Consider the following 25,628-nt stretch of genomic DNA (forward strand, 5'->3'; position numbering starts at 1 on the left):
ATCAATCTTCCAAATCAGCAACTGGAAGACACGGATGTAATTGTGGTTTTTCATATACAGAAGATGCAAGAAAATAGACTAACTCCAACACGTCTTATTAAAAACACTAATCTCTAAACCAATCTTCAAAATCAGCAACTGGAAGACACAGTCAATTGTGGTTTTTCACATACAGAAGATTCAAGAAAATAGACTAACTCCAACACATCTTTCCTTTACAAAATCTTATAGTCTCCTGGGAGACTAGCAAAAATTGCCAATGCTGACTATATTGCAAGTCACCATGGCGGGGTATTGGGTAAAGTTTTCAACTAGCAATAATCACGCCTCGGTTTGACCTCATAAGCTATGATAATGCCACTGCGCAAAGTTGATAGGTGCTTGGCTGGAGCAATCAGCATGTGCAACAGAGAACTCATTACAACCATGGCTAGACAAACAGTCTCTGGCTAGGAGCAGTGGATTATGGGAATGTATATGCTAATGAGTCCAAGACCTGGCAAAACCTTCCTGGGTGATGACTTCAAGGAAATTGTATTTTCTATTCCCAAGTGCTTTTTCATATCTCACACTCTGGTAGCAAAAATTGTAAGGAATTTATCCCAAATTTGCATGACAATGCATTCAAAAATTCTGGAACATCTCCAGATAAACAGAGATAAAAACACTAATCTCTACATCAATCTTCAAAATCAGCAACTGGAAGACACGGATGTAATTGTGGTTTTTCATATACAGAAGATGCAAGAAAATAGACTAACTCCAACACGTCTTATTAAAAACACTAATCTCTAAACCAATCTTCAAAATCAGCAACTGGAAGACACAGTCAATTGTGGTTTTTCACATACAGAAGATTCAAGAAAATAGACTAACTCCAACACATCTTTCCTTTACAAAATCTTATAGTCTCCTGGGAGACTAGCAAAAATTGCCAATGCTGACTATATTGCAAGTCATCATGGCAGGATATTGGGTAAAGTTTTCAACTAGCAATAATCACGCCTCAGTTTGACCTCATAAGCTATGATAATGCCACTGCGCAAAGTTGATAGGTGCTTGGCTGGAGCAATCAGCATGTGCAACAGAGAACTCATTACAACCATGGCTAGACAAACAGTCTCTGGCTAGGAGCAGTGGATTATGGGAATGTATATGCTAATGAGTCCAAGACCTGGCAAAACCTTCCTGGGTGATGATTTCAAGGAAATTGTATTTTCTGTTCCCAAGTGCTTTTTCATATCTCACACTCTGGTAGCAAAAATTGTAAGGAATTTATCTCCAATTTGCATGACACTGCATTCAAAAATTCTGGAACATCTCCAGATAAACAGAGATAAAAACACTAATCTCTACATCAATCTTCAAAATCAGCAACTGGAAGACACGGATGTAATTGTGGTTTTTCATATACAGAAGATGCAAGAAAATAGACTAACTCCAACACGTCTTATTAAAAACACTAATCTCTACATCAATCTTCAAAATCAGCAACTGGAAGACACGGATGTAATTGTGGTTTTTCATATACAGAAGATGCAAGAAAATAGACTAACTCCAACACGTCTTATTAAAAATACTAATCTCTAAACCAATCTTCAAAATCAGCAACTGGAAGACACAGTCAATTGTGGTTTTTCACATACAGAAGATTCAAGAAAATAGACTAACTCCAACACATCTTTCCTTTACAAAATCTTATAGTCTCCTGGGAGACTAGCAAAAATTGCCAATGCTGACTATATTGCAAGTCACCATGGCGGGGTATTGGGTAAAGTTTTCAACTAGCAATAATCACGCCTCGGTTTGACCTCATAAGCTATGATAATGCCACTGCGCAAAGTTGATAGGTGCTTGGCTGGAGCAATCAGCATGTGCAACAGAGAACTCATTACAACCATGGCTAGACAAACAGTCTCTGGCTAGGAGCAGTGGATTATGGGAATGTATATGCTAATGAGTCCAAGACCTGGCAAAACCTTCCTGGGTGATGACTTCAAGGAAATTGTATTTTCTATTCCCAAGTGCTTTTTCATATCTCACACTCTGGTAGCAAAAATTGTAAGGAATTTATCCCAAATTTGCATGACAATGCATTCAAAAATTCTGGAACATCTCCAGATAAACAGAGATAAAAACACTAATCTCTACATCAATCTTCAAAATCAGCAACTGGAAGACACGGATGTAATTGTGGTTTTTCATATACAGAAGATGCAAGAAAATAGACTAACTCCAACACGTCTTATTAAAAACACTAATCTCTAAACCAATCTTCAAAATCAGCAACTGGAAGACACAGTCAATTGTGGTTTTTCACATACAGAAGATTCAAGAAAATAGACTAACTCCAACACATCTTTCCTTTACAAAATCTTATAGTCTCCTGGGAGACTAGCAAAAATTGCCAATGCTGACTATATTGCAAGTCATCATGGCGGGGTATTGGGTAAAGTTTTCAACTAGCAATAATCACGCCTCGGTTTGACCTCATAAGCTATGATAATGCCACTGCGCAAAGTTGATAGGTGCTTGGCTGGAGCAATCAGCATGTGCAACAGAGAACTCATTACAACCATGGCTAGACAAACAGTCTCTGGCTAGGAGCAGTGGATTATGGGAATGTATATGCTAATGAGTCCAAGACCTGGCAAAACCTTCCTGGGTGATGATTTCAAGGAAATTGTATTTTCTGTTCCCAAGTGCTTTTTCATATCTCACACTCTGGTAGCAAAAATTGTAAGGAATTTATCTCCAATTTGCATGACACTGCATTCAAAAATTCTGGAACATCTCCAGATAAACAGAGATAAAAACACTAATCTCTACATCAATCTTCAAAATCAGCAACTGGAAGACACGGATGTAATTGTGGTTTTTCATATACAGAAGATGCAAGAAAATAGACTAACTCCAACACGTCTTATTAAAAACACTAATCTCTACATCAATCTTCAAAATCAGCAACTGGAAGACACGGATGTAATTGTGGTTTTTCATATACAGAAGATGCAAGAAAATAGACTAACTCCAACACGTCTTATTAAAAATACTAATCTCTAAACCAATCTTCAAAATCAGCAACTGGAAGACACAGTCAATTGTGGTTTTTCACATACAGAAGATTCAAGAAAATAGACTAACTCCAACACATCTTTCCTTTACAAAATCTTATAGTCTCCTGGGAGACTAGCAAAAATTGCCAATGCTGACTATATTGCAAGTCATCATGGCGGGGTATTGGGTAAAGTTTTCAACTAGCAATAATCACGCCTCAGTTTGACCTCATAAGCTATGATAATGCCACTGCGCAAAGTTGATATGTGCTTGGCTGGAGCAATCAGCATGTGCAACAAAGAACTCATTACAACCATGGCTAGACAAACAGTCTCTGGCTAGGAGCAGTGGATTATGGGAATGTATATGCTAATGAGTCCAAGACCTGGCAAAACCTTCCTGGGTGATGACTTCAAGAAAATTGTATTTTCTGTTCCCAAGTGCTTTTTCATATCTCACACTCTGGTAGCAAAAATTGTAAGGAATTTATCTCCAATTTGCATGACAATGCATTCAAAAATTCTGGAACATCTCCAGATAAACAGAGATAAAAACACTAATCTCTACATCAATCTTCAAAATCAGCAACTGGAAGACACGGATGTAATTGTGGTTTTTCATATACAGAAGATGCAAGAAAATAGACTAACTCCAACACGTCTTATTAAAAACACTAATCTCTAAACCAATCTTCAATATCAGCAACTGGAAGACACAGTCAATTGTGGTTTTTCACATACAGAAGATTCAAGAAAATAGACTAACTCCAACACATCTTTCCTTTACAAAATCTTATAGTCTCCTGGGAGACTAGCAAAAATTGCCAATGCTGACTATATTGCAAGTCATCATGGCGGGGTATTGGGTAAAGTTTTCAACTAGCAATAATCACGCCTCGGTTTGACCTCATTAGCTATGATAATGCCACTGCGCAAAGTTGATAGGTGCTTGGCTGGAGCAATTAGCATGTGCAACAGAGAACTCATTACAACCATGGCTAGACAAACAGTCTCTGGCTAGGAGCAGTGGATTATGGGAATGTAAATGCTAATGAGTCCAAGACCTGGCAAAACCTTCCTGGGTGATGACTTCAAGGAAATTGTATTTTCTGTTCCCAAGTGCTTTTTCATATCTCACACTCTGGTAGCAAAAATTGTAAGGAATTTATCCCAAATTTGCATGACAATGCATTCAAAAATTCTGGAACATCTCCAGATAAACAGAGATAAAAACACTAATCTCTACATCAATCTTCAAAATCAGCAACTGGAAGACACGGATGTAATTGTGGTTTTTCATATACAGAAGATGCAAGAAAATAGACTAACTCCAACACATCTTATTCAAAACACTAATCTCTAAACCAATCTTCAAAATCAGCAACTGGAAGACACAGTCAATTGTGGTTTTTCACATACAGAAGATTCAAAAAAATAGACTAACTCCAACACATCTTTCCTTTACAAAATCTTATAGTCTCCTGGGAGACTAGCAAAAATTGCCAATGCTGACTATATTGCAAGTCATCATGGCGGGGTATTGGGTAAAGTTTTCAACTAGCAATAATCACGCCTCGGTTTGACCTCATAAGCTATGATAATGCCACTGCGCAAAGTTAATAGGTGCTTGGCTGGAGCAATCAGCATGTGCAACAGAGAACTCATTACAACCATGGCTAGACAAACAGTCTCTGGCTAGGAGCAGTGGATTATGGGAATGTATATGCTAATGAGTCCAAGACCTGGCAAAACCTTCCTGGGTGATGACTTCAAGGAAATTGTATTTTCTGTTCCCAAGTGCTTTTTCATATCTCACACTCTGGTAGCAAAAATTGTAAGGAATTTATCTCCAATTTGCATGACAATGCATTCAAAAATTCTGGAACATCTCCAGATAAACAGAGATAAAAAACACTAATCTCTACATCAATCTTCAAAATCAGCAACTGGAAGACACGGATGTAATTGTGGTTTTTCATATACAGAAGATGCAAGAAAATAGACTAACTCCAACACGTCTTATTAAAAACACTAATCTCTAAACCAATCTTCAAAATCAGCAACTGGAAGACACAGTCAATTGTGGTTTTTCACATACAGAAGATTCAAGAAAATAGACTAACTCCAACACATCTTTCCTTTACAAAATCTTATAGTCTCCTGGGAGACTAGCAAAAATTGCCAATGCTGACTATATTGCAAGTCATCATGGCGGGGTATTGGGTAAAGTTTTCAACTAGCAATAATCACGCCTCGGTTTGACCTCATAAGCTATGATAATGCCACTGCGCAAAGTTGATAGGTGCTTGGCTGGAGCAATCAGCATGTGCAACAGAGAACTCATTACAACCATGGCTAGACAAACAGTCTCTGGCTAGGAGCAGTGGATTATGGGAATGTATATGCTAATGAGTCCAAGACCTGGCAAAACCTTCCTGGGTGATGACTTCAAGGAAATTGTATTTTCTATTCCCAAGTGCTTTTTCATATCTCACACTCTGGTAGCAAAAATTGTAAGGAATTTATCCCAAATTTGCATGACAATGCATTCAAAAATTCTGGAACATCTCCAGATAAACAGAGATAAAAACACTAATCTCTACATCAATCTTCAAAATCAGCAACTGGAAGACACGGATGTAATTGTGGTTTTTCATATACAGAAGATGCAAGAAAATAGACTAACTCCAACACGTCTTATTAAAAACACTAATCTCTAAACCAATCTTCAAAATCAGCAACTGGAAGACACAGTCAATTGTGGTTTTTCACATACAGAAGATTCAAGAAAATAGACTAACTCCAACACATCTTTCCTTTACAAAATCTTATAGTCTCCTGGGAGACTAGCAAAAATTGCCAATGCTGACTATATTGCAAGTCATCATGGCAGGATATTGGGTAAAGTTTTCAACTAGCAATAATCACGCCTCAGTTTGACCTCATAAGCTATGATAATGCCACTGCGCAAAGTTGATAGGTGCTTGGCTGGAGCAATCAGCATGTGCAACAGAGAACTCATTACAACCATGGCTAGACAAACAGTCTCTGGCTAGGAGCAGTGGATTATGGGAATGTATATGCTAATGAGTCCAAGACCTGGCAAAACCTTCCTGGGTGATGATTTCAAGGAAATTGTATTTTCTGTTCCCAAGTGCTTTTTCATATCTCACACTCTGGTAGCAAAAATTGTAAGGAATTTATCTCCAATTTGCATGACACTGCATTCAAAAATTCTGGAACATCTCCAGATAAACAGAGATAAAAACACTAATCTCTACATCAATCTTCAAAATCAGCAACTGGAAGACACGGATGTAATTGTGGTTTTTCATATACAGAAGATGCAAGAAAATAGACTAACTCCAACACGTCTTATTAAAAACACTAATCTCTACATCAATCTTCAAAATCAGCAACTGGAAGACACGGATGTAATTGTGGTTTTTCATATACAGAAGATGCAAGAAAATAGACTAACTCCAACACGTCTTATTAAAAATACTAATCTCTAAACCAATCTTCAAAATCAGCAACTGGAAGACACAGTCAATTGTGGTTTTTCACATACAGAAGATTCAAGAAAATAGACTAACTCCAACACATCTTTCCTTTACAAAATCTTATAGTCTCCTGGGAGACTAGCAAAAATTGCCAATGCTGACTATATTGCAAGTCACCATGGCGGGGTATTGGGTAAAGTTTTCAACTAGCAATAATCACGCCTCGGTTTGACCTCATAAGCTATGATAATGCCACTGCGCAAAGTTGATAGGTGCTTGGCTGGAGCAATCAGCATGTGCAACAGAGAACTCATTACAACCATGGCTAGACAAACAGTCTCTGGCTAGGAGCAGTGGATTATGGGAATGTATATGCTAATGAGTCCAAGACCTGGCAAAACCTTCCTGGGTGATGACTTCAAGGAAATTGTATTTTCTATTCCCAAGTGCTTTTTCATATCTCACACTCTGGTAGCAAAAATTGTAAGGAATTTATCCCAAATTTGCATGACAATGCATTCAAAAATTCTGGAACATCTCCAGATAAACAGAGATAAAAACACTAATCTCTACATCAATCTTCAAAATCAGCAACTGGAAGACACGGATGTAATTGTGGTTTTTCATATACAGAAGATGCAAGAAAATAGACTAACTCCAACACGTCTTATTAAAAACACTAATCTCTAAACCAATCTTCAAAATCAGCAACTGGAAGACACAGTCAATTGTGGTTTTTCACATACAGAAGATTCAAGAAAATAGACTAACTCCAACACATCTTTCCTTTACAAAATCTTATAGTCTCCTGGGAGACTAGCAAAAATTGCCAATGCTGACTATATTGCAAGTCATCATGGCGGGGTATTGGGTAAAGTTTTCAACTAGCAATAATCACGCCTCGGTTTGACCTCATAAGCTATGATAATGCCACTGCGCAAAGTTGATAGGTGCTTGGCTGGAGCAATCAGCATGTGCAACAGAGAACTCATTACAACCATGGCTAGACAAACAGTCTCTGGCTAGGAGCAGTGGATTATGGGAATGTATATGCTAATGAGTCCAAGACCTGGCAAAACCTTCCTGGGTGATGATTTCAAGGAAATTGTATTTTCTGTTCCCAAGTGCTTTTTCATATCTCACACTCTGGTAGCAAAAATTGTAAGGAATTTATCTCCAATTTGCATGACACTGCATTCAAAAATTCTGGAACATCTCCAGATAAACAGAGATAAAAACACTAATCTCTACATCAATCTTCAAAATCAGCAACTGGAAGACACGGATGTAATTGTGGTTTTTCATATACAGAAGATGCAAGAAAATAGACTAACTCCAACACGTCTTATTAAAAACACTAATCTCTACATCAATCTTCAAAATCAGCAACTGGAAGACACGGATGTAATTGTGGTTTTTCATATACAGAAGATGCAAGAAAATAGACTAACTCCAACACGTCTTATTAAAAATACTAATCTCTAAACCAATCTTCAAAATCAGCAACTGGAAGACACAGTCAATTGTGGTTTTTCACATACAGAAGATTCAAGAAAATAGACTAACTCCAACACATCTTTCCTTTACAAAATCTTATAGTCTCCTGGGAGACTAGCAAAAATTGCCAATGCTGACTATATTGCAAGTCATCATGGCGGGGTATTGGGTAAAGTTTTCAACTAGCAATAATCACGCCTCAGTTTGACCTCATAAGCTATGATAATGCCACTGCGCAAAGTTGATATGTGCTTGGCTGGAGCAATCAGCATGTGCAACAAAGAACTCATTACAACCATGGCTAGACAAACAGTCTCTGGCTAGGAGCAGTGGATTATGGGAATGTATATGCTAATGAGTCCAAGACCTGGCAAAACCTTCCTGGGTGATGACTTCAAGAAAATTGTATTTTCTGTTCCCAAGTGCTTTTTCATATCTCACACTCTGGTAGCAAAAATTGTAAGGAATTTATCTCCAATTTGCATGACAATGCATTCAAAAATTCTGGAACATCTCCAGATAAACAGAGATAAAAACACTAATCTCTACATCAATCTTCAAAATCAGCAACTGGAAGACACGGATGTAATTGTGGTTTTTCATATACAGAAGATGCAAGAAAATAGACTAACTCCAACACGTCTTATTAAAAACACTAATCTCTAAACCAATCTTCAATATCAGCAACTGGAAGACACAGTCAATTGTGGTTTTTCACATACAGAAGATTCAAGAAAATAGACTAACTCCAACACATCTTTCCTTTACAAAATCTTATAGTCTCCTGGGAGACTAGCAAAAATTGCCAATGCTGACTATATTGCAAGTCATCATGGCGGGGTATTGGGTAAAGTTTTCAACTAGCAATAATCACGCCTCGGTTTGACCTCATTAGCTATGATAATGCCACTGCGCAAAGTTGATAGGTGCTTGGCTGGAGCAATTAGCATGTGCAACAGAGAACTCATTACAACCATGGCTAGACAAACAGTCTCTGGCTAGGAGCAGTGGATTATGGGAATGTAAATGCTAATGAGTCCAAGACCTGGCAAAACCTTCCTGGGTGATGACTTCAAGGAAATTGTATTTTCTGTTCCCAAGTGCTTTTTCATATCTCACACTCTGGTAGCAAAAATTGTAAGGAATTTATCCCAAATTTGCATGACAATGCATTCAAAAATTCTGGAACATCTCCAGATAAACAGAGATAAAAACACTAATCTCTACATCAATCTTCAAAATCAGCAACTGGAAGACACGGATGTAATTGTGGTTTTTCATATACAGAAGATGCAAGAAAATAGACTAACTCCAACACATCTTATTCAAAACACTAATCTCTAAACCAATCTTCAAAATCAGCAACTGGAAGACACAGTCAATTGTGGTTTTTCACATACAGAAGATTCAAAAAAATAGACTAACTCCAACACATCTTTCCTTTACAAAATCTTATAGTCTCCTGGGAGACTAGCAAAAATTGCCAATGCTGACTATATTGCAAGTCATCATGGCGGGGTATTGGGTAAAGTTTTCAACTAGCAATAATCACGCCTCGGTTTGACCTCATAAGCTATGATAATGCCACTGCGCAAAGTTAATAGGTGCTTGGCTGGAGCAATCAGCATGTGCAACAGAGAACTCATTACAACCATGGCTAGACAAACAGTCTCTGGCTAGGAGCAGTGGATTATGGGAATGTATATGCTAATGAGTCCAAGACCTGGCAAAACCTTCCTGGGTGATGACTTCAAGGAAATTGTATTTTCTGTTCCCAAGTGCTTTTTCATATCTCACACTCTGGTAGCAAAAATTGTAAGGAATTTATCTCCAATTTGCATGACAATGCATTCAAAAATTCTGGAACATCTCCAGATAAACAGAGATAAAAAACACTAATCTCTACATCAATCTTCAAAATCAGCAACTGGAAGACACGGATGTAATTGTGGTTTTTCATATACAGAAGATGCAAGAAAATAGACTAACTCCAACACGTCTTATTAAAAACACTAATCTCTAAACCAATCTTCAAAATCAGCAACTGGAAGACACAGTCAATTGTGGTTTTTCACATACAGAAGATTCAAGAAAATAGACTAACTCCAACACATCTTTCCTTTACAAAATCTTATAGTCTCCTGGGAGACTAGCAAAAATTGCCAATGCTGACTATATTGCAAGTCATCATGGCGGGGTATTGGGTAAAGTTTTCAACTAGCAATAATCACGCCTCGGTTTGACCTCATAAGCTATGATAATGCCACTGCGCAAAGTTGATAGGTGCTTGGCTGGAGCAATCAGCATGTGCAACAGAGAACTCATTACAACCATGGCTAGACAAACAGTCTCTGGCTAGGAGCAGTGGATTATGGGAATGTATATGCTAATGAGTCCAAGACCTGGCAAAACCTTCCTGGGTGATGACTTCAAGGAAATTGTATTTTCTGTTCCCAAGTGCTTTTTCATATCTCACACTCTGGTAGCAAAAATTGTAAGGAATTTATCTCCAATTTGCATGACAATGCATTCAAAAATTCTGGAACATCTCCAGATAAACAGAGATAAAAAACACTAATCTCTACATCAATCTTCAAAATCAGCAACTGGAAGACACGGATGTAATTGTGGTTTTTCATATACAGAAGATGCAAGAAAATAGACTAACTCCAACACGTCTTATTAAAAACACTAATCTCTAAACCAATCTTCAAAATCAGCAACTGGAAGACACAGTCAATTGTGGTTTTTCACATACAGAAGATTCAAGAAAATAGACTAACTCCAACACATCTTTCCTTTACAAAATCTTATAGTCTCCTGGGAGACTAGCAAAAATTGCCAATGCTGACTATATTGCAAGTCATCATGGCGGGGTATTGGGTAAAGTTTTCAACTAGCAATAATCACGCCTCGGTTTGACCTCATAAGCTATGATAATGCCACTGCGCAAAGTTGATAGGTGCTTGGCTGGAGCAATCAGCATGTGCAACAGAGAACTCATTACAACCATGGCTAGACAAACCGTCTCTGGCTAGGAGCAGTGGATTATGGGAATGTATATGCTAATGAGTCCAAGACCTGGCAAAACCTTCCTGGGTGATGACTTCAAGGAAATTGTATTTTCTGTTCCCAAGTGCTTTTTCATATCTCACACTCTGGTAGCAAAAATTGTAAGGAATTTATCTCCAATTTGCATGACACTGCATTCAAAAATTCTGGAACATCTCCAGATAAACAGAGATAAAAACACTAATCTCTACATCAATCTTCAAAATCAGCAACTGGAAGACACGGATGTAATTGTGGTTTTTCATATACAGAAGATGCAAGAAAATAGACTAACTCCAACACGTCTTATTAAAAACACTAATCTCTACATCAATCTTCCAAATCAGCAACTGGAAGACACGGATGTAATTGTGGTTTTTCATATACAGAAGATGCAAGAAAATAGACTAACTCCAACACGTCTTATTAAAAACACTAATCTCTAAACCAATCTTCAAAATCAGCAACTGGAAGACACAGTCAATTGTGGTTTTTCACATACAGAAGATTCAAGAAAATAGACTAACTCCAACACATCTTTCCTTTACAAAATCTTATAGTCTCCTGGGAGACTAGCAAAAATTGCCAATGCTGACTATATTGCAAGTCACCATGGCGGGGTATTGGGTAAAGTTTTCAACTAGCAATAATCACGCCTCGGTTTGACCTCATAAGCTATGATAATGCCACTGCGCAAAGTTGATAGGTGCTTGGCTGGAGCAATCAGCATGTGCAACAGAGAACTCATTACAACCATGGCTAGACAAACAGTCTCTGGCTAGGAGCAGTGGATTATGGGAATGTATATGCTAATGAGTCCAAGACCTGGCAAAACCTTCCTGGGTGATGACTTCAAGGAAATTGTATTTTCTATTCCCAAGTGCTTTTTCATATCTCACACTCTGGTAGCAAAAATTGTAAGGAATTTATCCCAAATTTGCATGACAATGCATTCAAAAATTCTGGAACATCTCCAGATAAACAGAGATAAAAACACTAATCTCTACATCAATCTTCAAAATCAGCAACTGGAAGACACGGATGTAATTGTGGTTTTTCATATACAGAAGATGCAAGAAAATAGACTAACTCCAACACATCTTATTCAAAACACTAATCTCTAAACCAATCTTCAAAATCAGCAACTGGAAGACACAGTCAATTGTGGTTTTTCACATACAGAAGATTCAAAAAAATAGACTAACTCCAACACATCTTTCCTTTACAAAATCTTATAGTCTCCTGGGAGACTAGCAAAAATTGCCAATGCTGACTATATTGCAAGTCATCATGGCGGGGTATTGGGTAAAGTTTTCAACTAGCAATAATCACGCCTCGGTTTGACCTCATAAGTTATGATAATGCCACTGCGCAAAGTTAATAGGTGCTTGGCTGGAGCAATCAGCATGTGCAACAGAGAACTCATTACAACCATGGCTAGACAAACAGTCTCTGGCTAGGAGCAGTGGATTATGGGAATGTATATGCTAATGAGTCCAAGACCTGGCAAAACCTTCCTGGGTGATGACTTCAAGGAAATTGTATTTTCTGTTCCCAAGTGCTTTTTCATATCTCACACTCTGGTAGCAAAAATTGTAAGGAATTTATCTCCAATTTGCATGACAATGCATTCAAAAATTCTGGAACATCTCCAGATAAACAGAGATAAAAAACACTAATCTCTACATCAATCTTCCAAATCAGCAACTGGAAGACACGGATGTAATTGTGGTTTTTCATATACAGAAGATGCAAGAAAATAGACTAACTCCAACACGTCTTATTAAAAACACTAATCTCTAAACCAATCTTCAAAATCAGCAACTGGAAGACACAGTCAATTGTGGTTTTTCACATACAGAAGATTCAAGAAAATAGACTAACTCCAACACATCTTTCCTTTACAAAATCTTATAGTCTCCTGGGAGACTAGCAAAAATTGCCAATGCTGACTATATTGCAAGTCATCATGGCGGGGTATTGGGTAAAGTTTTCAACTAGCAATAATCACGCCTCGGTTTGACCTCATAAGCTATGATAATGCCACTGCGCAAAGTTGATAGGTGCTTGGCTGGAGCAATCAGCATGTGCAACAGAGAACTCATTACAACCATGGCTAGACAAACAGTCTCTGGCTAGGAGCAGTGGATTATGGGAATGTATATGCTAATGAGTCCAAGACCTGGCAAAACCTTCCTGGGTGATGACTTCAAGGAAATTGTATTTTCTGTTCCCAAGTGCTTTTTCATATCTCACACTCTGGTAGCAAAAATTGTAAGGAATTTATCTCCAATTTGCATGACAATGCATTCAAAAATTCTGGAACATCTCCAGATAAACAGAGATAAAAAACACTAATCTCTACATCAATCTTCAAAATCAGCAACTGGAAGACACGGATGTAATTGTGGTTTTTCATATACAGAAGATGCAAGAAAATAGACTAACTCCAACACGTCTTATTAAAAACACTAATCTCTAAACCAATCTTCAAAATCAGCAACTGGAAGACACAGTCAATTGTGGTTTTTCACATACAGAAGATTCAAGAAAATAGACTAACTCCAACACATCTTTCCTTTACAAAATCTTATAGTCTCCTGGGAGACTAGCAAAAATTGCCAATGCTGACTATATTGCAAGTCATCATGGCGGGGTATTGGGTAAAGTTTTCAACTAGCAATAATCACGCCTCGGTTTGACCTCATAAGCTATGATAATGCCACTGCGCAAAGTTGATAGGTGCTTGGCTGGAGCAATCAGCATGTGCAACAGAGAACTCATTACAACCATGGCTAGACAAACCGTCTCTGGCTAGGAGCAGTGGATTATGGGAATGTATATGCTAATGAGTCCAAGACCTGGCAAAACCTTCCTGGGTGATGACTTCAAGGAAATTGTATTTTCTGTTCCCAAGTGCTTTTTCATATCTCACACTCTGGTAGCAAAAATTTTAAGGAATTTATCTCCAATTTGCATGACACTGCATTCAAAAATTCTGGAACATCTCCAGATAAACAGAGATAAAAACACTAATCTCTACATCAATCTTCAAAATCAGCAACTGGAAGACACGGATGTAATTGTGGTTTTTCATATACAGAAGATGCAAGAAAATAGACTAACTCCAACACGTCTTATTAAAAACACTAATCTCTACATCAATCTTCCAAATCAGCAACTGGAAGACACGGATGTAATTGTGGTTTTTCATATACAGAAGATGCAAGAAAATAGACTAACTCCAACACGTCTTATTAAAAACACTAATCTCTAAACCAATCTTCAAAATCAGCAACTGGAAGACACAGTCAATTGTGGTTTTTCACATACAGAAGATTCAAGAAAATAGACTAACTCCAACACATCTTTCCTTTACAAAATCTTATAGTCTCCTGGGAGACTAGCAAAAATTGCCAATGCTGACTATATTGCAAGTCATCATGGCGGGGTATTGGGTAAAGTTTTCAACTAGCAATAATCACGCCTCGGTTTGACCTCATAAGCTATGATAATGCCACTGCGCAAAGTTGATAGGTGCTTGGCTGGAGCAATCAGCATGTGCAACAGAGAACTCATTACAACCATGGCTAGACAAACAGTCTCTGGCTAGGAGCAGTGGATTATGGGAATGTATATGCTAATGAGTCCAAGACCTGGCAAAACCTTCCTGGGTGATGACTTCAAGGAAATTGTATTTTCTATTCCCAAGTGCTTTTTCATATCTCACACTCTGGTAGCAAAAATTGTAAGGAATTTATCCCAAATTTGCATGACAATGCATTCAAAAATTCTGGAACATCTCCAGATAAACAGAGATAAAAACACTAATCTCTACATCAATCTTCAAAATCAGCAACTGGAAGACACGGATGTAATTGTGGTTTTTCATATACAGAAGATGCAAGAAAATAGACTAACTCCAACACGTCTTATTAAAAACACTAATCTCTAAACCAATCTTCAAAATCAGCAACTGGAAGACACAGTCAATTGTGGTTTTTCACATACAGAAGATTCAAGAAAATAGACTAACTCCAACACATCTTTCCTTTACAAAATCTTATAGTCTCCTGGGAGACTAGCAAAAATTGCCAATGCTGACTATATTGCAAGTCATCATGGCGGGGTATTGGGTAAAGTTTTCAACTAGCAATAATCACGCCTCGGTTTGACCTCATAAGCTATGATAATGCCACTGCGCAAAGTTGATAGGTGCTTGGCTGGAGCAATCAGCATGTGCAACAGAGAACTCATTACAACCATGGCTAGACAAACAGTCTCTGGCTAGGAGCAGTGGATTATGGGAATGTATATGCTAATGAGTCCAAGACCTGGCAAAACCTTCCTGGGTGATGACTTCAAGGAAATTGTATTTTCTGTTCCCAAGTGCTTTTTCATATCTCACACTCTGGTAGCAAAAATTGTAAGGAATTTATCTCCAATTTGCATGACAATGCATTCAAAAATTCTGGAACATCTCCAGATAAACAGAGATAAAAAACACTAATCTCTACATCAATCTTCAAAATCAGCAACTGGAAGACACGGATGTAATTGTGGTTTTTCATATACAGAAGATGCAAGAAAATAGACTAACTCCAACACGTCTTATTAAAAACACTAATCTCTAAACCAATCTTCAAAATCAGCAACTGGAAGACACAGTCAATTGTGGTTTTTCACATACAGAAGATTCAAGAAAATAGACTAACTCCAACACATCTTTCCTTTACAAAATCTTATAGTCTCCTGGGAGACTAGCAAAAATTGCCAATGCTGACTATATTGCAAGTCATCATGGCGGGGTATTGGGTAAAGTTTTCAACTAGCAATAATCACGCCTCGGTTTGACCTCATAAGCTATGATAATGCCACTGCGCAAAGTTGATAGGTGCTTGGCTGGAGCAATCAGCATGTGCAACAGAGAACTCATTACAACCATGGCTAGACAAACCGTCTCTGGCTAGGAGCAGTGGATTATGGGAATGTATATGCTAATGAGTCCAAGACCTGGCAAAACCTTCCTGGGTGATGACTTCAAGGAAATTGTATTTTCTGTTCCCAAGTGCTTTTTCATATCTCACACTCTGGTAGCAAAAATTGTAAGGAATTTATCTCCAATTTGCATGACACTGCATTCAAAAATTCTGGAACATCTCCAGATAAACAGAGATAAAAACACTAATCTCTACATCAATCTTCAAAATCAGCAACTGGAAGACACGGATGTAATTGTGGTTTTTCATATACAGAAGATGCAAGAAAATAGACTAACTCCAACACGTCTTATTAAAAACACTAATCTCTACATCAATCTTCCAAATCAGCAACTGGAAGACACGGATGTAATTGTGGTTTTTCATATACAGAAGATGCAAGAAAATAGACTAACTCCAACACGTCTTATTAAAAACACTAATCTCTAAACCAATCTTCAAAATCAGCAACTGGAAGACACAGTCAATTGTGGTTTTTCACATACAGAAGATTCAAGAAAATAGACTAACTCCAACACATCTTTCCTTTACAAAATCTTATAGTCTCCTGGGAGACTAGCAAAAATTGCCAATGCTGACTATATTGCAAGTCACCATGGCGGGGTATTGGGTAAAGTTTTCAACTAGCAATAATCACGCCTCGGTTTGACCTCATAAGCTATGATAATGCCACTGCGCAAAGTTGATAGGTGCTTGGCTGGAGCAATCAGCATGTGCAACAGAGAACTCATTACAACCATGGCTAGACAAACAGTCTCTGGCTAGGAGCAGTGGATTATGGGAATGTATATGCTAATGAGTCCAAGACCTGGCAAAACCTTCCTGGGTGATGACTTCAAGGAAATTGTATTTTCTATTCCCAAGTGCTTTTTCATATCTCACACTCTGGTAGCAAAAATTGTAAGGAATTTATCCCAAATTTGCATGACAATGCATTCAAAAATTCTGGAACATCTCCAGATAAACAGAGATAAAAACACTAATCTCTACATCAATCTTCAAAATCAGCAACTGGAAGACACGGATGTAATTGTGGTTTTTCATATACAGAAGATGCAAGAAAATAGACTAACTCCAACACATCTTATTCAAAACACTAATCTCTAAACCAATCTTCAAAATCAGCAACTGGAAGACACAGTCAATTGTGGTTTTTCACATACAGAAGATTCAAAAAAATAGACTAACTCCAACACATCTTTCCTTTACAAAATCTTATAGTCTCCTGGGAGACTAGCAAAAATTGCCAATGCTGACTATATTGCAAGTCATCATGGCGGGGTATTGGGTAAAGTTTTCAACTAGCAATAATCACGCCTCGGTTTGACCTCATAAGTTATGATAATGCCACTGCGCAAAGTTAATAGGTGCTTGGCTGGAGCAATCAGCATGTGCAACAGAGAACTCATTACAACCATGGCTAGACAAACAGTCTCTGGCTAGGAGCAGTGGATTATGGGAATGTATATGCTAATGAGTCCAAGACCTGGCAAAACCTTCCTGGGTGATGACTTCAAGGAAATTGTATTTTCTGTTCCCAAGTGCTTTTTCATATCTCACACTCTGGTAGCAAAAATTGTAAGGAATTTATCTCCAATTTGCATGACAATGCATTCAAAAATTCTGGAACATCTCCAGATAAACAGAGATAAAAAACACTAATCTCTACATCAATCTTCAAAATCAGCAACTGGAAGACACGGATGTAATTGTGGTTTTTCATATACAGAAGATGCAAGAAAATAGACTAACTCCAACACGTCTTATTAAAAACACTAATCTCTAAACCAATCTTCAAAATCAGCAACTGGAAGACACAGTCAATTGTGGTTTTTCACATACAGAAGATTCAAGAAAATAGACTAACTCCAACACATCTTTCCTTTACAAAATCTTATAGTCTCCTGGGAGACTAGCAAAAATTGCCAATGCTGACTATATTGCAAGTCATCATGGCGGGGTATTGGGTAAAGTTTTCAACTAGCAATAATCACGCCTCGGTTTGACCTCATAAGCTATGATAATGCCACTGCGCAAAGTTGATAGGTGCTTGGCTGGAGCAATCAGCATGTGCAACAGAGAACTCATTACAACCATGGCTAGACAAACAGTCTCTGGCTAGGAGCAGTGGATTATGGGAATGTATATGCTAATGAGTCCAAGACCTGGCAAAACCTTCCTGGGTGATGACTTCAAGGAAATTGTATTTTCTGTTCCCAAGTGCTTTTTCATATCTCACACTCTGGTAGCAAAAATTGTAAGGAATTTATCTCCAATTTGCATGACAATGCATTCAAAAATTCTGGAACATCTCCAGATAAACAGAGATAAAAAACACTAATCTCTACATCAATCTTCAAAATCAGCAACTGGAAGACACGGATGTAATTGTGGTTTTTCATATACAGAAGATGCAAGAAAATAGACTAACTCCAACACGTCTTATTAAAAACACTAATCTCTAAACCAATCTTCAAAATCAGCAACTGGAAGACACAGTCAATTGTGGTTTTTCACATACAGAAGATTCAAGAAAATAGACTAACTCCAACACATCTTTCCTTTACAAAATCTTATAGTCTCCTGGGAGACTAGCAAAAATTGCCAATGCTGACTATATTGCAAGTCATCATGGCGGGGTATTGGGTAAAGTTTTCAACTAGCAATAATCACGCCTCGGTTTGACCTCATAAGCTATGATAATGCCACTGCGCAAAGTTGATAGGTGCTTGGCTGGAGCAATCAGCATGTGCAACAGAGAACTCATTACAACCATGGCTAGACAAACCGTCTCTGGCTAGGAGCAGTGGATTATGGGAATGTATATGCTAATGAGTCCAAGACCTGGCAAAACCTTCCTGGGTGATGACTTCAAGGAAATTGTATTTTCTGTTCCCAAGTGCTTTTTCATATCTCACACTCTGGTAGCAAAAATTGTAAGGAATTTATCTCCAATTTGCATGACACTGCATTCAAAAATTCTGGAACATCTCCAGATAAACAGAGATAAAAACACTAATCTCTACATCAATCTTCAAAATCAGCAACTGGAAGACACGGATGTAATTGTGGTTTTTCATATACAGAAGATGCAAGAAAATAGACTAACTCCAACACGTCTTATTAAAAACACTAATCTCTACATCAATCTTCCAAATCAGCAACTGGAAGACACGGATGTAATTGTGGTTTTTCATATACAGAAGATGCAAGAAAATAGACTAACTCCAACACGTCTTATTAAAAACACTAATCTCTAAACCAATCTTCAAAATCAGCAACTGGAAGACACAGTCAATTGTGGTTTTTCACATACAGAAGATTCAAGAAAATAGACTAACTCCAACACATCTTTCCTTTACAAAATCTTATAGTCTCCTGGGAGACTAGCAAAAATTGCCAATGCTGACTATATTGCAAGTCATCATGGCGGGGTATTGGGTAAAGTTTTCAACTAGCAATAATCACGCCTCGGTTTGACCTCATAAGCTATGATAATGCCACTGCGCAAAGTTGATAGGTGCTTGGCTGGAGCAATCAGCATGTGCAACAGAGAACTCATTACAACCATGGCTAGACAAACAGTCTCTGGCTAGGAGCAGTGGATTATGGGAATGTATATGCTAATGAGTCCAAGACCTGGCAAAACCTTCCTGGGTGATGACTTCAAGGAAATTGTATTTTCTATTCCCAAGTGCTTTTTCATATCTCACACTCTGGTAGCAAAAATTGTAAGGAATTTATCCCAAATTTGCATGACAATGCATTCAAAAATTCTGGAACATCTCCAGATAAACAGAGATAAAAACACTAATCTCTACATCAATCTTCAAAATCAGCAACTGGAAGACACGGATGTAATTGTGGTTTTTCATATACAGAAGATGCAAGAAAATAGACTAACTCCAACACGTCTTATTAAAAACACTAATCTCTAAACCAATCTTCAAAATCAGCAACTGGAAGACACAGTCAATTGTGGTTTTTCACATACAGAAGATTCAAGAAAATAGACTAACTCCAACACATCTTTCCTTTACAAAATCTTATAGTCTCCTGGGAGACTAGCAAAAATTGCCAATGCTGACTATATTGCAAGTCATCATGGCAGGATATTGGGTAAAGTTTTCAACTAGCAATAATCACGCCTCAGTTTGACCTCATAAGCTATGATAATGCCACTGCGCAAAGTTGATAGGTGCTTGGCTGGAGCAATCAGCATGTGCAACAGAGAACTCATTACAACCATGGCTAGACAAACAGTCTCTGGCTAGGAGCAGTGGATTATGGGAATGTATATGCTAATGAGTCCAAGACCTGGCAAAACCTTCCTGGGTGATGATTTCAAGGAAATTGTATTTTCTGTTCCCAAGTGCTTTTTCATATCTCACACTCTGGTAGCAAAAATTGTAAGGAATTTATCTCCAATTTGCATGACACTGCATTCAAAAATTCTGGAACATCTCCAGATAAACAGAGATAAAAACACTAATCTCTACATCAATCTTCAAAATCAGCAACTGGAAGACACGGATGTAATTGTGGTTTTTCATATACAGAAGATGCAAGAAAATAGACTAACTCCAACACGTCTTATTAAAAACACTAATCTCTACATCAATCTTCAAAATCAGCAACTGGAAGACACGGATGTAATTGTGGTTTTTCATATACAGAAGATGCAAGAAAATAGACTAACTCCAACACGTCTTATTAAAAATACTAATCTCTAAACCAATCTTCAAAATCAGCAACTGGAAGACACAGTCAATTGTGGTTTTTCACATACAGAAGATTCAAGAAAATAGACTAACTCCAACACATCTTTCCTTTAAAAAATCTTATAGTCTCCTGGGAGACTAGCAAAAATTGCCAATGCTGACTATATTGCAAGTCATCATGGCGGGGTATTGGGTAAAGTTTTCAACTAGCAATAATCACGCCTCAGTTTGACCTCATAAGCTATGATAATGCCACTGCGCAAAGTTGATAGGTGCTTGGCTGGAGCAATCAGCATGTGCAACAGAGAACTCATTACAACCATGGCTAGACAAACAGTCTCTGGCTAGGAGCAGTGGATTATGGGAATGTATATGCTAATGAGTCCAAGACCTGGCAAAACCTTCCTGGGTGATGACTTCAAGGAAATTGTATTTTCTGTTCCCAAGTGCTTTTTCATATCTCACACTCTGGTAGCAAAAATTGTAAGGAATTTATCTCCAATTTGCATGACAATGCATTCAAAAATTCTGGAACATCTCCAGATAAACAGAGATAAAAAACACTAATCTCTACATCAATCTTCAAAATCAGCAACTGGAAGACACGGATGTAATTGTGGTTTTTCATATACAGAAGATGCAAGAAAATAGACTAACTCCAACACGTCTTATTAAAAACACTAATCTCTAAACCAATCTTCAAAATCAGCAACTGGAAGACACAGTCAATTGTGGTTTTTCACATACAGAAGATTCAAGAAAATAGACTAACTCCAACACATCTTTCCTTTACAAAATCTTATAGTCTCCTGGGAGACTAGCAAAAATTGCCAATGCTGACTATATTGCAAGTCATCATGGCGGGGTATTGGGTAAAGTTTTCAACTAGCAATAATCACGCCTCGGTTTGACCTCATAAGCTATGATAATGCCACTGCGCAAAGTTGATAGGTGCTTGGCTGGAGCAATCAGCATGTGCAACAGAGAACTCATTACAACCATGGCTAGACAAACCGTCTCTGGCTAGGAGCAGTGGATTATGGGAATGTATATGCTAATGAGTCCAAGACCTGGCAAAACCTTCCTGGGTGATGACTTCAAGGAAATTGTATTTTCTGTTCCCAAGTGCTTTTTCATATCTCACACTCTGGTAGCAAAAATTGTAAGGAATTTATCTCCAATTTGCATGACACTGCATTCAAAAATTCTGGAACATCTCCAGATAAACAGAGATAAAAACACTAATCTCTACATCAATCTTCAAAATCAGCAACTGGAAGACACGGATGTAATTGTGGTTTTTCATATACAGAAGATGCAAGAAAATAGACTAACTCCAACACGTCTTATTAAAAACACTAATCTCTACATCAATCTTCCAAATCAGCAACTGGAAGACACGGATGTAATTGTGGTTTTTCATATACAGAAGATGCAAGAAAATAGACTAACTCCAACACGTCTTATTAAAAACACTAATCTCTAAACCAATCTTCAAAATCAGCAACTGGAAGACACAGTCAATTGTGGTTTTTCACATACAGAAGATTCAAGAAAATAGACTAACTCCAACACATCTTTCCTTTACAAAATCTTATAGTCTCCTGGGAGACTAGCAAAAATTGCCAATGCTGACTATATTGCAAGTCACCATGGCGGGGTATTGGGTAAAGTTTTCAACTAGCAATAATCACGCCTCGGTTTGACCTCATAAGCTATGATAATGCCACTGCGCAAAGTTGATAGGTGCTTGGCTGGAGCAATCAGCATGTGCAACAGAGAACTCATTACAACCATGGCTAGACAAACAGTCTCTGGCTAGGAGCAGTGGATTATGGGAATGTATATGCTAATGAGTCCAAGACCTGGCAAAACCTTCCTGGGTGATGACTTCAAGGAAATTGTATTTTCTATTCCCAAGTGCTTTTTCATATCTCACACTCTGGTAGCAAAAATTGTAAGGAATTTATCCCAAATTTGCATGACAATGCATTCAAAAATTCTGGAACATCTCCAGATAAACAGAGATAAAAACACTAATCTCTACATCAATCTTCAAAATCAGCAACTGGAAGACACGGATGTAATTGTGGTTTTTCATATACAGAAGATGCAAGAAAATAGACTAACTCCAACACGTCTTATTAAAAACACTAATCTCTAAACCAATCTTCAAAATCAGCAACTGGAAGACACAGTCAATTGTGGTTTTTCACATACAGAAGATTCAAGAAAATAGACTAACTCCAACACATCTTTCCTTTACAAAATCGTATAGTCTCCTGGGAGACTAGCAAAAATTGCCAATGCTGACTATATTGCAAGTCATCATGGCGGGGTATTGGGTAAAGTTTTCAACTAGCAATAATCACGCCTCGGTTTGACCTCATAAGCTATGATAATGCCACTGCGCAAAGTTGATAGGTGCTTGGCTGGAGCAATCAGCATGTGCAACAGAGAACTCATTACAACCATGGCTAGACAAACAGTCTCTGGCTAGGAGCAGTGGATTATGGGAATGTATATGCTAATGAGTCCAAGACCTGGCAAAACCTTCCTGGGTGATGATTTCAAGGAAATTGTATTTTCTGTTCCCAAGTGCTTTTTCATATCTCACACTCTGGTAGCAAAAATTGTAAGGAATTTATCTCCAATTTGCATGACACTGCATTCAAAAATTCTGGAACATCTCCAGATAAACAGAGATAAAAACACTAATCTCTACATCAATCTTCAAAATCAGCAACTGGAAGACACGGATGTAATTGTGGTTTTTCATATACAGAAGATGCAAGAAAATAGACTAACTCCAACACGTCTTATTAAAAACACTAATCTCTACATCAATCTTCAAAATCAGCAACTGGAAGACACGGATGTAATTGTGGTTTTTCATATACAGAAGATGCAAGAAAATAGACTAACTCCAACACGTCTTATTAAAAACACTAATCTCTAAACCAATCTTCAAAATCAGCAACTGGAAGACACAGTCAATTGTGGTTTTTCACATACAGAAGATTCAAGAAAATAGACTAACTCCAACACATCTTTCCTTTAAAAAATCTTATAGTCTCCTGGGAGACTAGCAAAAATTGCCAATGCTGACTATATTGCAAGTCATCATGGCGGGGTATTGGGTAAAGTTTTCAACTAGCAATAATCACGCCTCAGTTTGACCTCATAAGCTATGATAATGCCACTGCGCAAAGTTGATAGGTGCTTGGCTGGAGCAATCAGCATGTGCAACAGAGAACTCATTACAACCATGGCTAGACAAACAGTCTCTGGCTAGGAGCAGTGGATTATGGGAATGTATATGCTAATGAGTCCAAGACCTGGCAAAACCTTCCTGGGTGATGACTTCAAGGAAATTGTATTTTCTGTTCCCAAGTGCTTTTTCATATCTCACACTCTGGTAGCAAAAATTGTAAGGAATTTATCTCCAATTTGCATGACAATGCATTCAAAAATTCTGGAACATCTCCAGATAAACAGAGATAAAAAACACTAATCTCTACATCAATCTTCAAAATCAGCAACTGGAAGACACGGATGTAATTGTGGTTTTTCATATACAGAAGATGCAAGAAAATAGACTAACTCCAACACGTCTTATTAAAAACACTAATCTCTAAACCAATCTTCAAAATCAGCAACTGGAAGACACAGTCAATTGTGGTTTTTCACATACAGAAGATTCAAGAAAATAGACTAACTCCAACACATCTTTCCTTTACAAAATCTTATAGTCTCCTGGGAGACTAGCAAAAATTGCCAATGCTGACTATATTGCAAGTCATCATGGCGGGGTATTGGGTAAAGTTTTCAACTAGCAATAATCACGCCTCGGTTTGACCTCATAAGCTATGATAATGCCACTGCGCAAAGTTGATAGGTGCTTGGCTGGAGCAATCAGCATGTGCAACAGAGAACTCATTACAACCATGGCTAGACAAACCGTCTCTGGCTAGGAGCAGTGGATTATGGGAATGTATATGCTAATGAGTCCAAGACCTGGCAAAACCTTCCTGGGTGATGACTTCAAGGAAATTGTATTTTCTGTTCCCAAGTGCTTTTTCATATCTCACACTCTGGTAGCAAAAATTGTAAGGAATTTATCTCCAATTTGCATGACACTGCATTCAAAAATTCTGGAACATCTCCAGATAAACAGAGATAAAAACACTAATCTCTACATCAATCTTCAAAATCAGCAACTGGAAGACACGGATGTAATTGTGGTTTTTCATATACAGAAGATGCAAGAAAATAGACTAACTCCAACACGTCTTATTAAAAACACTAATCTCTACATCAATCTTCCAAATCAGCAACTGGAAGACACGGATGTAATTGTGGTTTTTCATATACAGAAGATGCAAGAAAATAGACTAACTCCAACACGTCTTATTAAAAACACTAATCTCTAAACCAATCTTCAAAATCAGCAACTGGAAGACACAGTCAATTGTGGTTTTTCACATACAGAAGATTCAAGAAAATAGACTAACTCCAACACATCTTTCCTTTACAAAATCTTATAGTCTCCTGGGAGACTAGCAAAAATTGCCAATGCTGACTATATTGCAAGTCACCATGGCGGGGTATTGGGTAAAGTTTTCAACTAGCAATAATCACGCCTCGGTTTGACCTCATAAGCTATGATAATGCCACTGCGCAAAGTTGATAGGTGCTTGGCTGGAGCAATCAGCATGTGCAACAGAGAACTCATTACAACCATGGCTAGACAAACAGTCTCTGGCTAGGAGCAGTGGATTATGGGAATGTATATGCTAA

General features: G+C 37.9%; 36 non-coding genes across 36 annotated transcripts; all 36 read right to left on the reverse strand.

The window, feature by feature from the left end:
- Positions 1 to 231: 231 nt before the first annotated feature.
- LOC146076501 (U4 spliceosomal RNA) lies at positions 232 to 372 on the reverse strand. The gene has a single exon (XR_014473901.1). It is a non-coding gene; the product is annotated as a U4 spliceosomal RNA (small nuclear RNA).
- Positions 373 to 909: 537 nt separating this feature from the next.
- LOC146076693 (U4 spliceosomal RNA) lies at positions 910 to 1,050 on the reverse strand. Its single transcript, XR_014474092.1, has one exon. It is a non-coding gene; the product is annotated as a U4 spliceosomal RNA (small nuclear RNA).
- A 654-nt stretch (positions 1,051 to 1,704) lies between these two features.
- On the reverse strand, positions 1,705 to 1,845 carry LOC146076502 (U4 spliceosomal RNA). Its single transcript, XR_014473902.1, has one exon. It is a non-coding gene; the product is annotated as a U4 spliceosomal RNA (small nuclear RNA).
- A 537-nt stretch (positions 1,846 to 2,382) lies between these two features.
- On the reverse strand, positions 2,383 to 2,523 carry LOC146076394 (U4 spliceosomal RNA). The gene has a single exon (XR_014473794.1). It is a non-coding gene; the product is annotated as a U4 spliceosomal RNA (small nuclear RNA).
- A 654-nt stretch (positions 2,524 to 3,177) lies between these two features.
- Positions 3,178 to 3,318, reverse strand: LOC146076602 (U4 spliceosomal RNA). The gene has a single exon (XR_014474002.1). It is a non-coding gene; the product is annotated as a U4 spliceosomal RNA (small nuclear RNA).
- A 537-nt stretch (positions 3,319 to 3,855) lies between these two features.
- Positions 3,856 to 3,996, reverse strand: LOC146076349 (U4 spliceosomal RNA). The gene has a single exon (XR_014473750.1). It is a non-coding gene; the product is annotated as a U4 spliceosomal RNA (small nuclear RNA).
- Positions 3,997 to 4,533: 537 nt separating this feature from the next.
- LOC146076395 (U4 spliceosomal RNA) lies at positions 4,534 to 4,674 on the reverse strand. The gene has a single exon (XR_014473795.1). It is a non-coding gene; the product is annotated as a U4 spliceosomal RNA (small nuclear RNA).
- A 538-nt stretch (positions 4,675 to 5,212) lies between these two features.
- Positions 5,213 to 5,353, reverse strand: LOC146076396 (U4 spliceosomal RNA). Its single transcript, XR_014473796.1, has one exon. It is a non-coding gene; the product is annotated as a U4 spliceosomal RNA (small nuclear RNA).
- Positions 5,354 to 5,890: 537 nt separating this feature from the next.
- Positions 5,891 to 6,031, reverse strand: LOC146076694 (U4 spliceosomal RNA). The gene has a single exon (XR_014474093.1). It is a non-coding gene; the product is annotated as a U4 spliceosomal RNA (small nuclear RNA).
- Positions 6,032 to 6,685: 654 nt separating this feature from the next.
- Positions 6,686 to 6,826, reverse strand: LOC146076503 (U4 spliceosomal RNA). Its single transcript, XR_014473903.1, has one exon. It is a non-coding gene; the product is annotated as a U4 spliceosomal RNA (small nuclear RNA).
- Positions 6,827 to 7,363: 537 nt separating this feature from the next.
- Positions 7,364 to 7,504, reverse strand: LOC146076397 (U4 spliceosomal RNA). Its single transcript, XR_014473797.1, has one exon. It is a non-coding gene; the product is annotated as a U4 spliceosomal RNA (small nuclear RNA).
- A 654-nt stretch (positions 7,505 to 8,158) lies between these two features.
- LOC146076603 (U4 spliceosomal RNA) lies at positions 8,159 to 8,299 on the reverse strand. The gene has a single exon (XR_014474003.1). It is a non-coding gene; the product is annotated as a U4 spliceosomal RNA (small nuclear RNA).
- Positions 8,300 to 8,836: 537 nt separating this feature from the next.
- On the reverse strand, positions 8,837 to 8,977 carry LOC146076350 (U4 spliceosomal RNA). The gene has a single exon (XR_014473751.1). It is a non-coding gene; the product is annotated as a U4 spliceosomal RNA (small nuclear RNA).
- A 537-nt stretch (positions 8,978 to 9,514) lies between these two features.
- Positions 9,515 to 9,655, reverse strand: LOC146076399 (U4 spliceosomal RNA). Its single transcript, XR_014473799.1, has one exon. It is a non-coding gene; the product is annotated as a U4 spliceosomal RNA (small nuclear RNA).
- A 538-nt stretch (positions 9,656 to 10,193) lies between these two features.
- LOC146076400 (U4 spliceosomal RNA) lies at positions 10,194 to 10,334 on the reverse strand. Its single transcript, XR_014473800.1, has one exon. It is a non-coding gene; the product is annotated as a U4 spliceosomal RNA (small nuclear RNA).
- Positions 10,335 to 10,872: 538 nt separating this feature from the next.
- Positions 10,873 to 11,013, reverse strand: LOC146076401 (U4 spliceosomal RNA). Its single transcript, XR_014473801.1, has one exon. It is a non-coding gene; the product is annotated as a U4 spliceosomal RNA (small nuclear RNA).
- A 654-nt stretch (positions 11,014 to 11,667) lies between these two features.
- LOC146076504 (U4 spliceosomal RNA) lies at positions 11,668 to 11,808 on the reverse strand. The gene has a single exon (XR_014473904.1). It is a non-coding gene; the product is annotated as a U4 spliceosomal RNA (small nuclear RNA).
- Positions 11,809 to 12,345: 537 nt separating this feature from the next.
- On the reverse strand, positions 12,346 to 12,486 carry LOC146076653 (U4 spliceosomal RNA). The gene has a single exon (XR_014474052.1). It is a non-coding gene; the product is annotated as a U4 spliceosomal RNA (small nuclear RNA).
- A 538-nt stretch (positions 12,487 to 13,024) lies between these two features.
- Positions 13,025 to 13,165, reverse strand: LOC146076402 (U4 spliceosomal RNA). The gene has a single exon (XR_014473802.1). It is a non-coding gene; the product is annotated as a U4 spliceosomal RNA (small nuclear RNA).
- A 538-nt stretch (positions 13,166 to 13,703) lies between these two features.
- Positions 13,704 to 13,844, reverse strand: LOC146076403 (U4 spliceosomal RNA). Its single transcript, XR_014473803.1, has one exon. It is a non-coding gene; the product is annotated as a U4 spliceosomal RNA (small nuclear RNA).
- A 654-nt stretch (positions 13,845 to 14,498) lies between these two features.
- On the reverse strand, positions 14,499 to 14,639 carry LOC146076404 (U4 spliceosomal RNA). Its single transcript, XR_014473804.1, has one exon. It is a non-coding gene; the product is annotated as a U4 spliceosomal RNA (small nuclear RNA).
- A 537-nt stretch (positions 14,640 to 15,176) lies between these two features.
- LOC146076405 (U4 spliceosomal RNA) lies at positions 15,177 to 15,317 on the reverse strand. Its single transcript, XR_014473805.1, has one exon. It is a non-coding gene; the product is annotated as a U4 spliceosomal RNA (small nuclear RNA).
- A 538-nt stretch (positions 15,318 to 15,855) lies between these two features.
- Positions 15,856 to 15,996, reverse strand: LOC146076406 (U4 spliceosomal RNA). Its single transcript, XR_014473806.1, has one exon. It is a non-coding gene; the product is annotated as a U4 spliceosomal RNA (small nuclear RNA).
- Positions 15,997 to 16,650: 654 nt separating this feature from the next.
- LOC146076505 (U4 spliceosomal RNA) lies at positions 16,651 to 16,791 on the reverse strand. Its single transcript, XR_014473905.1, has one exon. It is a non-coding gene; the product is annotated as a U4 spliceosomal RNA (small nuclear RNA).
- A 537-nt stretch (positions 16,792 to 17,328) lies between these two features.
- Positions 17,329 to 17,469, reverse strand: LOC146076655 (U4 spliceosomal RNA). The gene has a single exon (XR_014474054.1). It is a non-coding gene; the product is annotated as a U4 spliceosomal RNA (small nuclear RNA).
- Positions 17,470 to 18,007: 538 nt separating this feature from the next.
- On the reverse strand, positions 18,008 to 18,148 carry LOC146076407 (U4 spliceosomal RNA). Its single transcript, XR_014473807.1, has one exon. It is a non-coding gene; the product is annotated as a U4 spliceosomal RNA (small nuclear RNA).
- A 538-nt stretch (positions 18,149 to 18,686) lies between these two features.
- On the reverse strand, positions 18,687 to 18,827 carry LOC146076408 (U4 spliceosomal RNA). The gene has a single exon (XR_014473808.1). It is a non-coding gene; the product is annotated as a U4 spliceosomal RNA (small nuclear RNA).
- Positions 18,828 to 19,481: 654 nt separating this feature from the next.
- On the reverse strand, positions 19,482 to 19,622 carry LOC146076410 (U4 spliceosomal RNA). The gene has a single exon (XR_014473810.1). It is a non-coding gene; the product is annotated as a U4 spliceosomal RNA (small nuclear RNA).
- Positions 19,623 to 20,159: 537 nt separating this feature from the next.
- LOC146076695 (U4 spliceosomal RNA) lies at positions 20,160 to 20,300 on the reverse strand. The gene has a single exon (XR_014474094.1). It is a non-coding gene; the product is annotated as a U4 spliceosomal RNA (small nuclear RNA).
- Positions 20,301 to 20,954: 654 nt separating this feature from the next.
- LOC146076604 (U4 spliceosomal RNA) lies at positions 20,955 to 21,095 on the reverse strand. Its single transcript, XR_014474004.1, has one exon. It is a non-coding gene; the product is annotated as a U4 spliceosomal RNA (small nuclear RNA).
- A 538-nt stretch (positions 21,096 to 21,633) lies between these two features.
- LOC146076411 (U4 spliceosomal RNA) lies at positions 21,634 to 21,774 on the reverse strand. Its single transcript, XR_014473811.1, has one exon. It is a non-coding gene; the product is annotated as a U4 spliceosomal RNA (small nuclear RNA).
- Positions 21,775 to 22,428: 654 nt separating this feature from the next.
- Positions 22,429 to 22,569, reverse strand: LOC146076506 (U4 spliceosomal RNA). The gene has a single exon (XR_014473906.1). It is a non-coding gene; the product is annotated as a U4 spliceosomal RNA (small nuclear RNA).
- Positions 22,570 to 23,106: 537 nt separating this feature from the next.
- Positions 23,107 to 23,247, reverse strand: LOC146076412 (U4 spliceosomal RNA). The gene has a single exon (XR_014473812.1). It is a non-coding gene; the product is annotated as a U4 spliceosomal RNA (small nuclear RNA).
- A 654-nt stretch (positions 23,248 to 23,901) lies between these two features.
- On the reverse strand, positions 23,902 to 24,042 carry LOC146076605 (U4 spliceosomal RNA). Its single transcript, XR_014474005.1, has one exon. It is a non-coding gene; the product is annotated as a U4 spliceosomal RNA (small nuclear RNA).
- Positions 24,043 to 24,580: 538 nt separating this feature from the next.
- Positions 24,581 to 24,721, reverse strand: LOC146076413 (U4 spliceosomal RNA). The gene has a single exon (XR_014473813.1). It is a non-coding gene; the product is annotated as a U4 spliceosomal RNA (small nuclear RNA).
- A 654-nt stretch (positions 24,722 to 25,375) lies between these two features.
- Positions 25,376 to 25,516, reverse strand: LOC146076507 (U4 spliceosomal RNA). The gene has a single exon (XR_014473907.1). It is a non-coding gene; the product is annotated as a U4 spliceosomal RNA (small nuclear RNA).
- Between the last annotated feature and the right edge of the window lie 112 nt (positions 25,517 to 25,628).

This window comes from Crinia signifera, chromosome 4, assembly GCF_055691185.1.
Source record: "Crinia signifera chromosome 4, ASM5569118v1, whole genome shotgun sequence".
Classification (NCBI taxonomy): domain Eukaryota; kingdom Metazoa; phylum Chordata; class Amphibia; order Anura; family Myobatrachidae; genus Crinia; species Crinia signifera.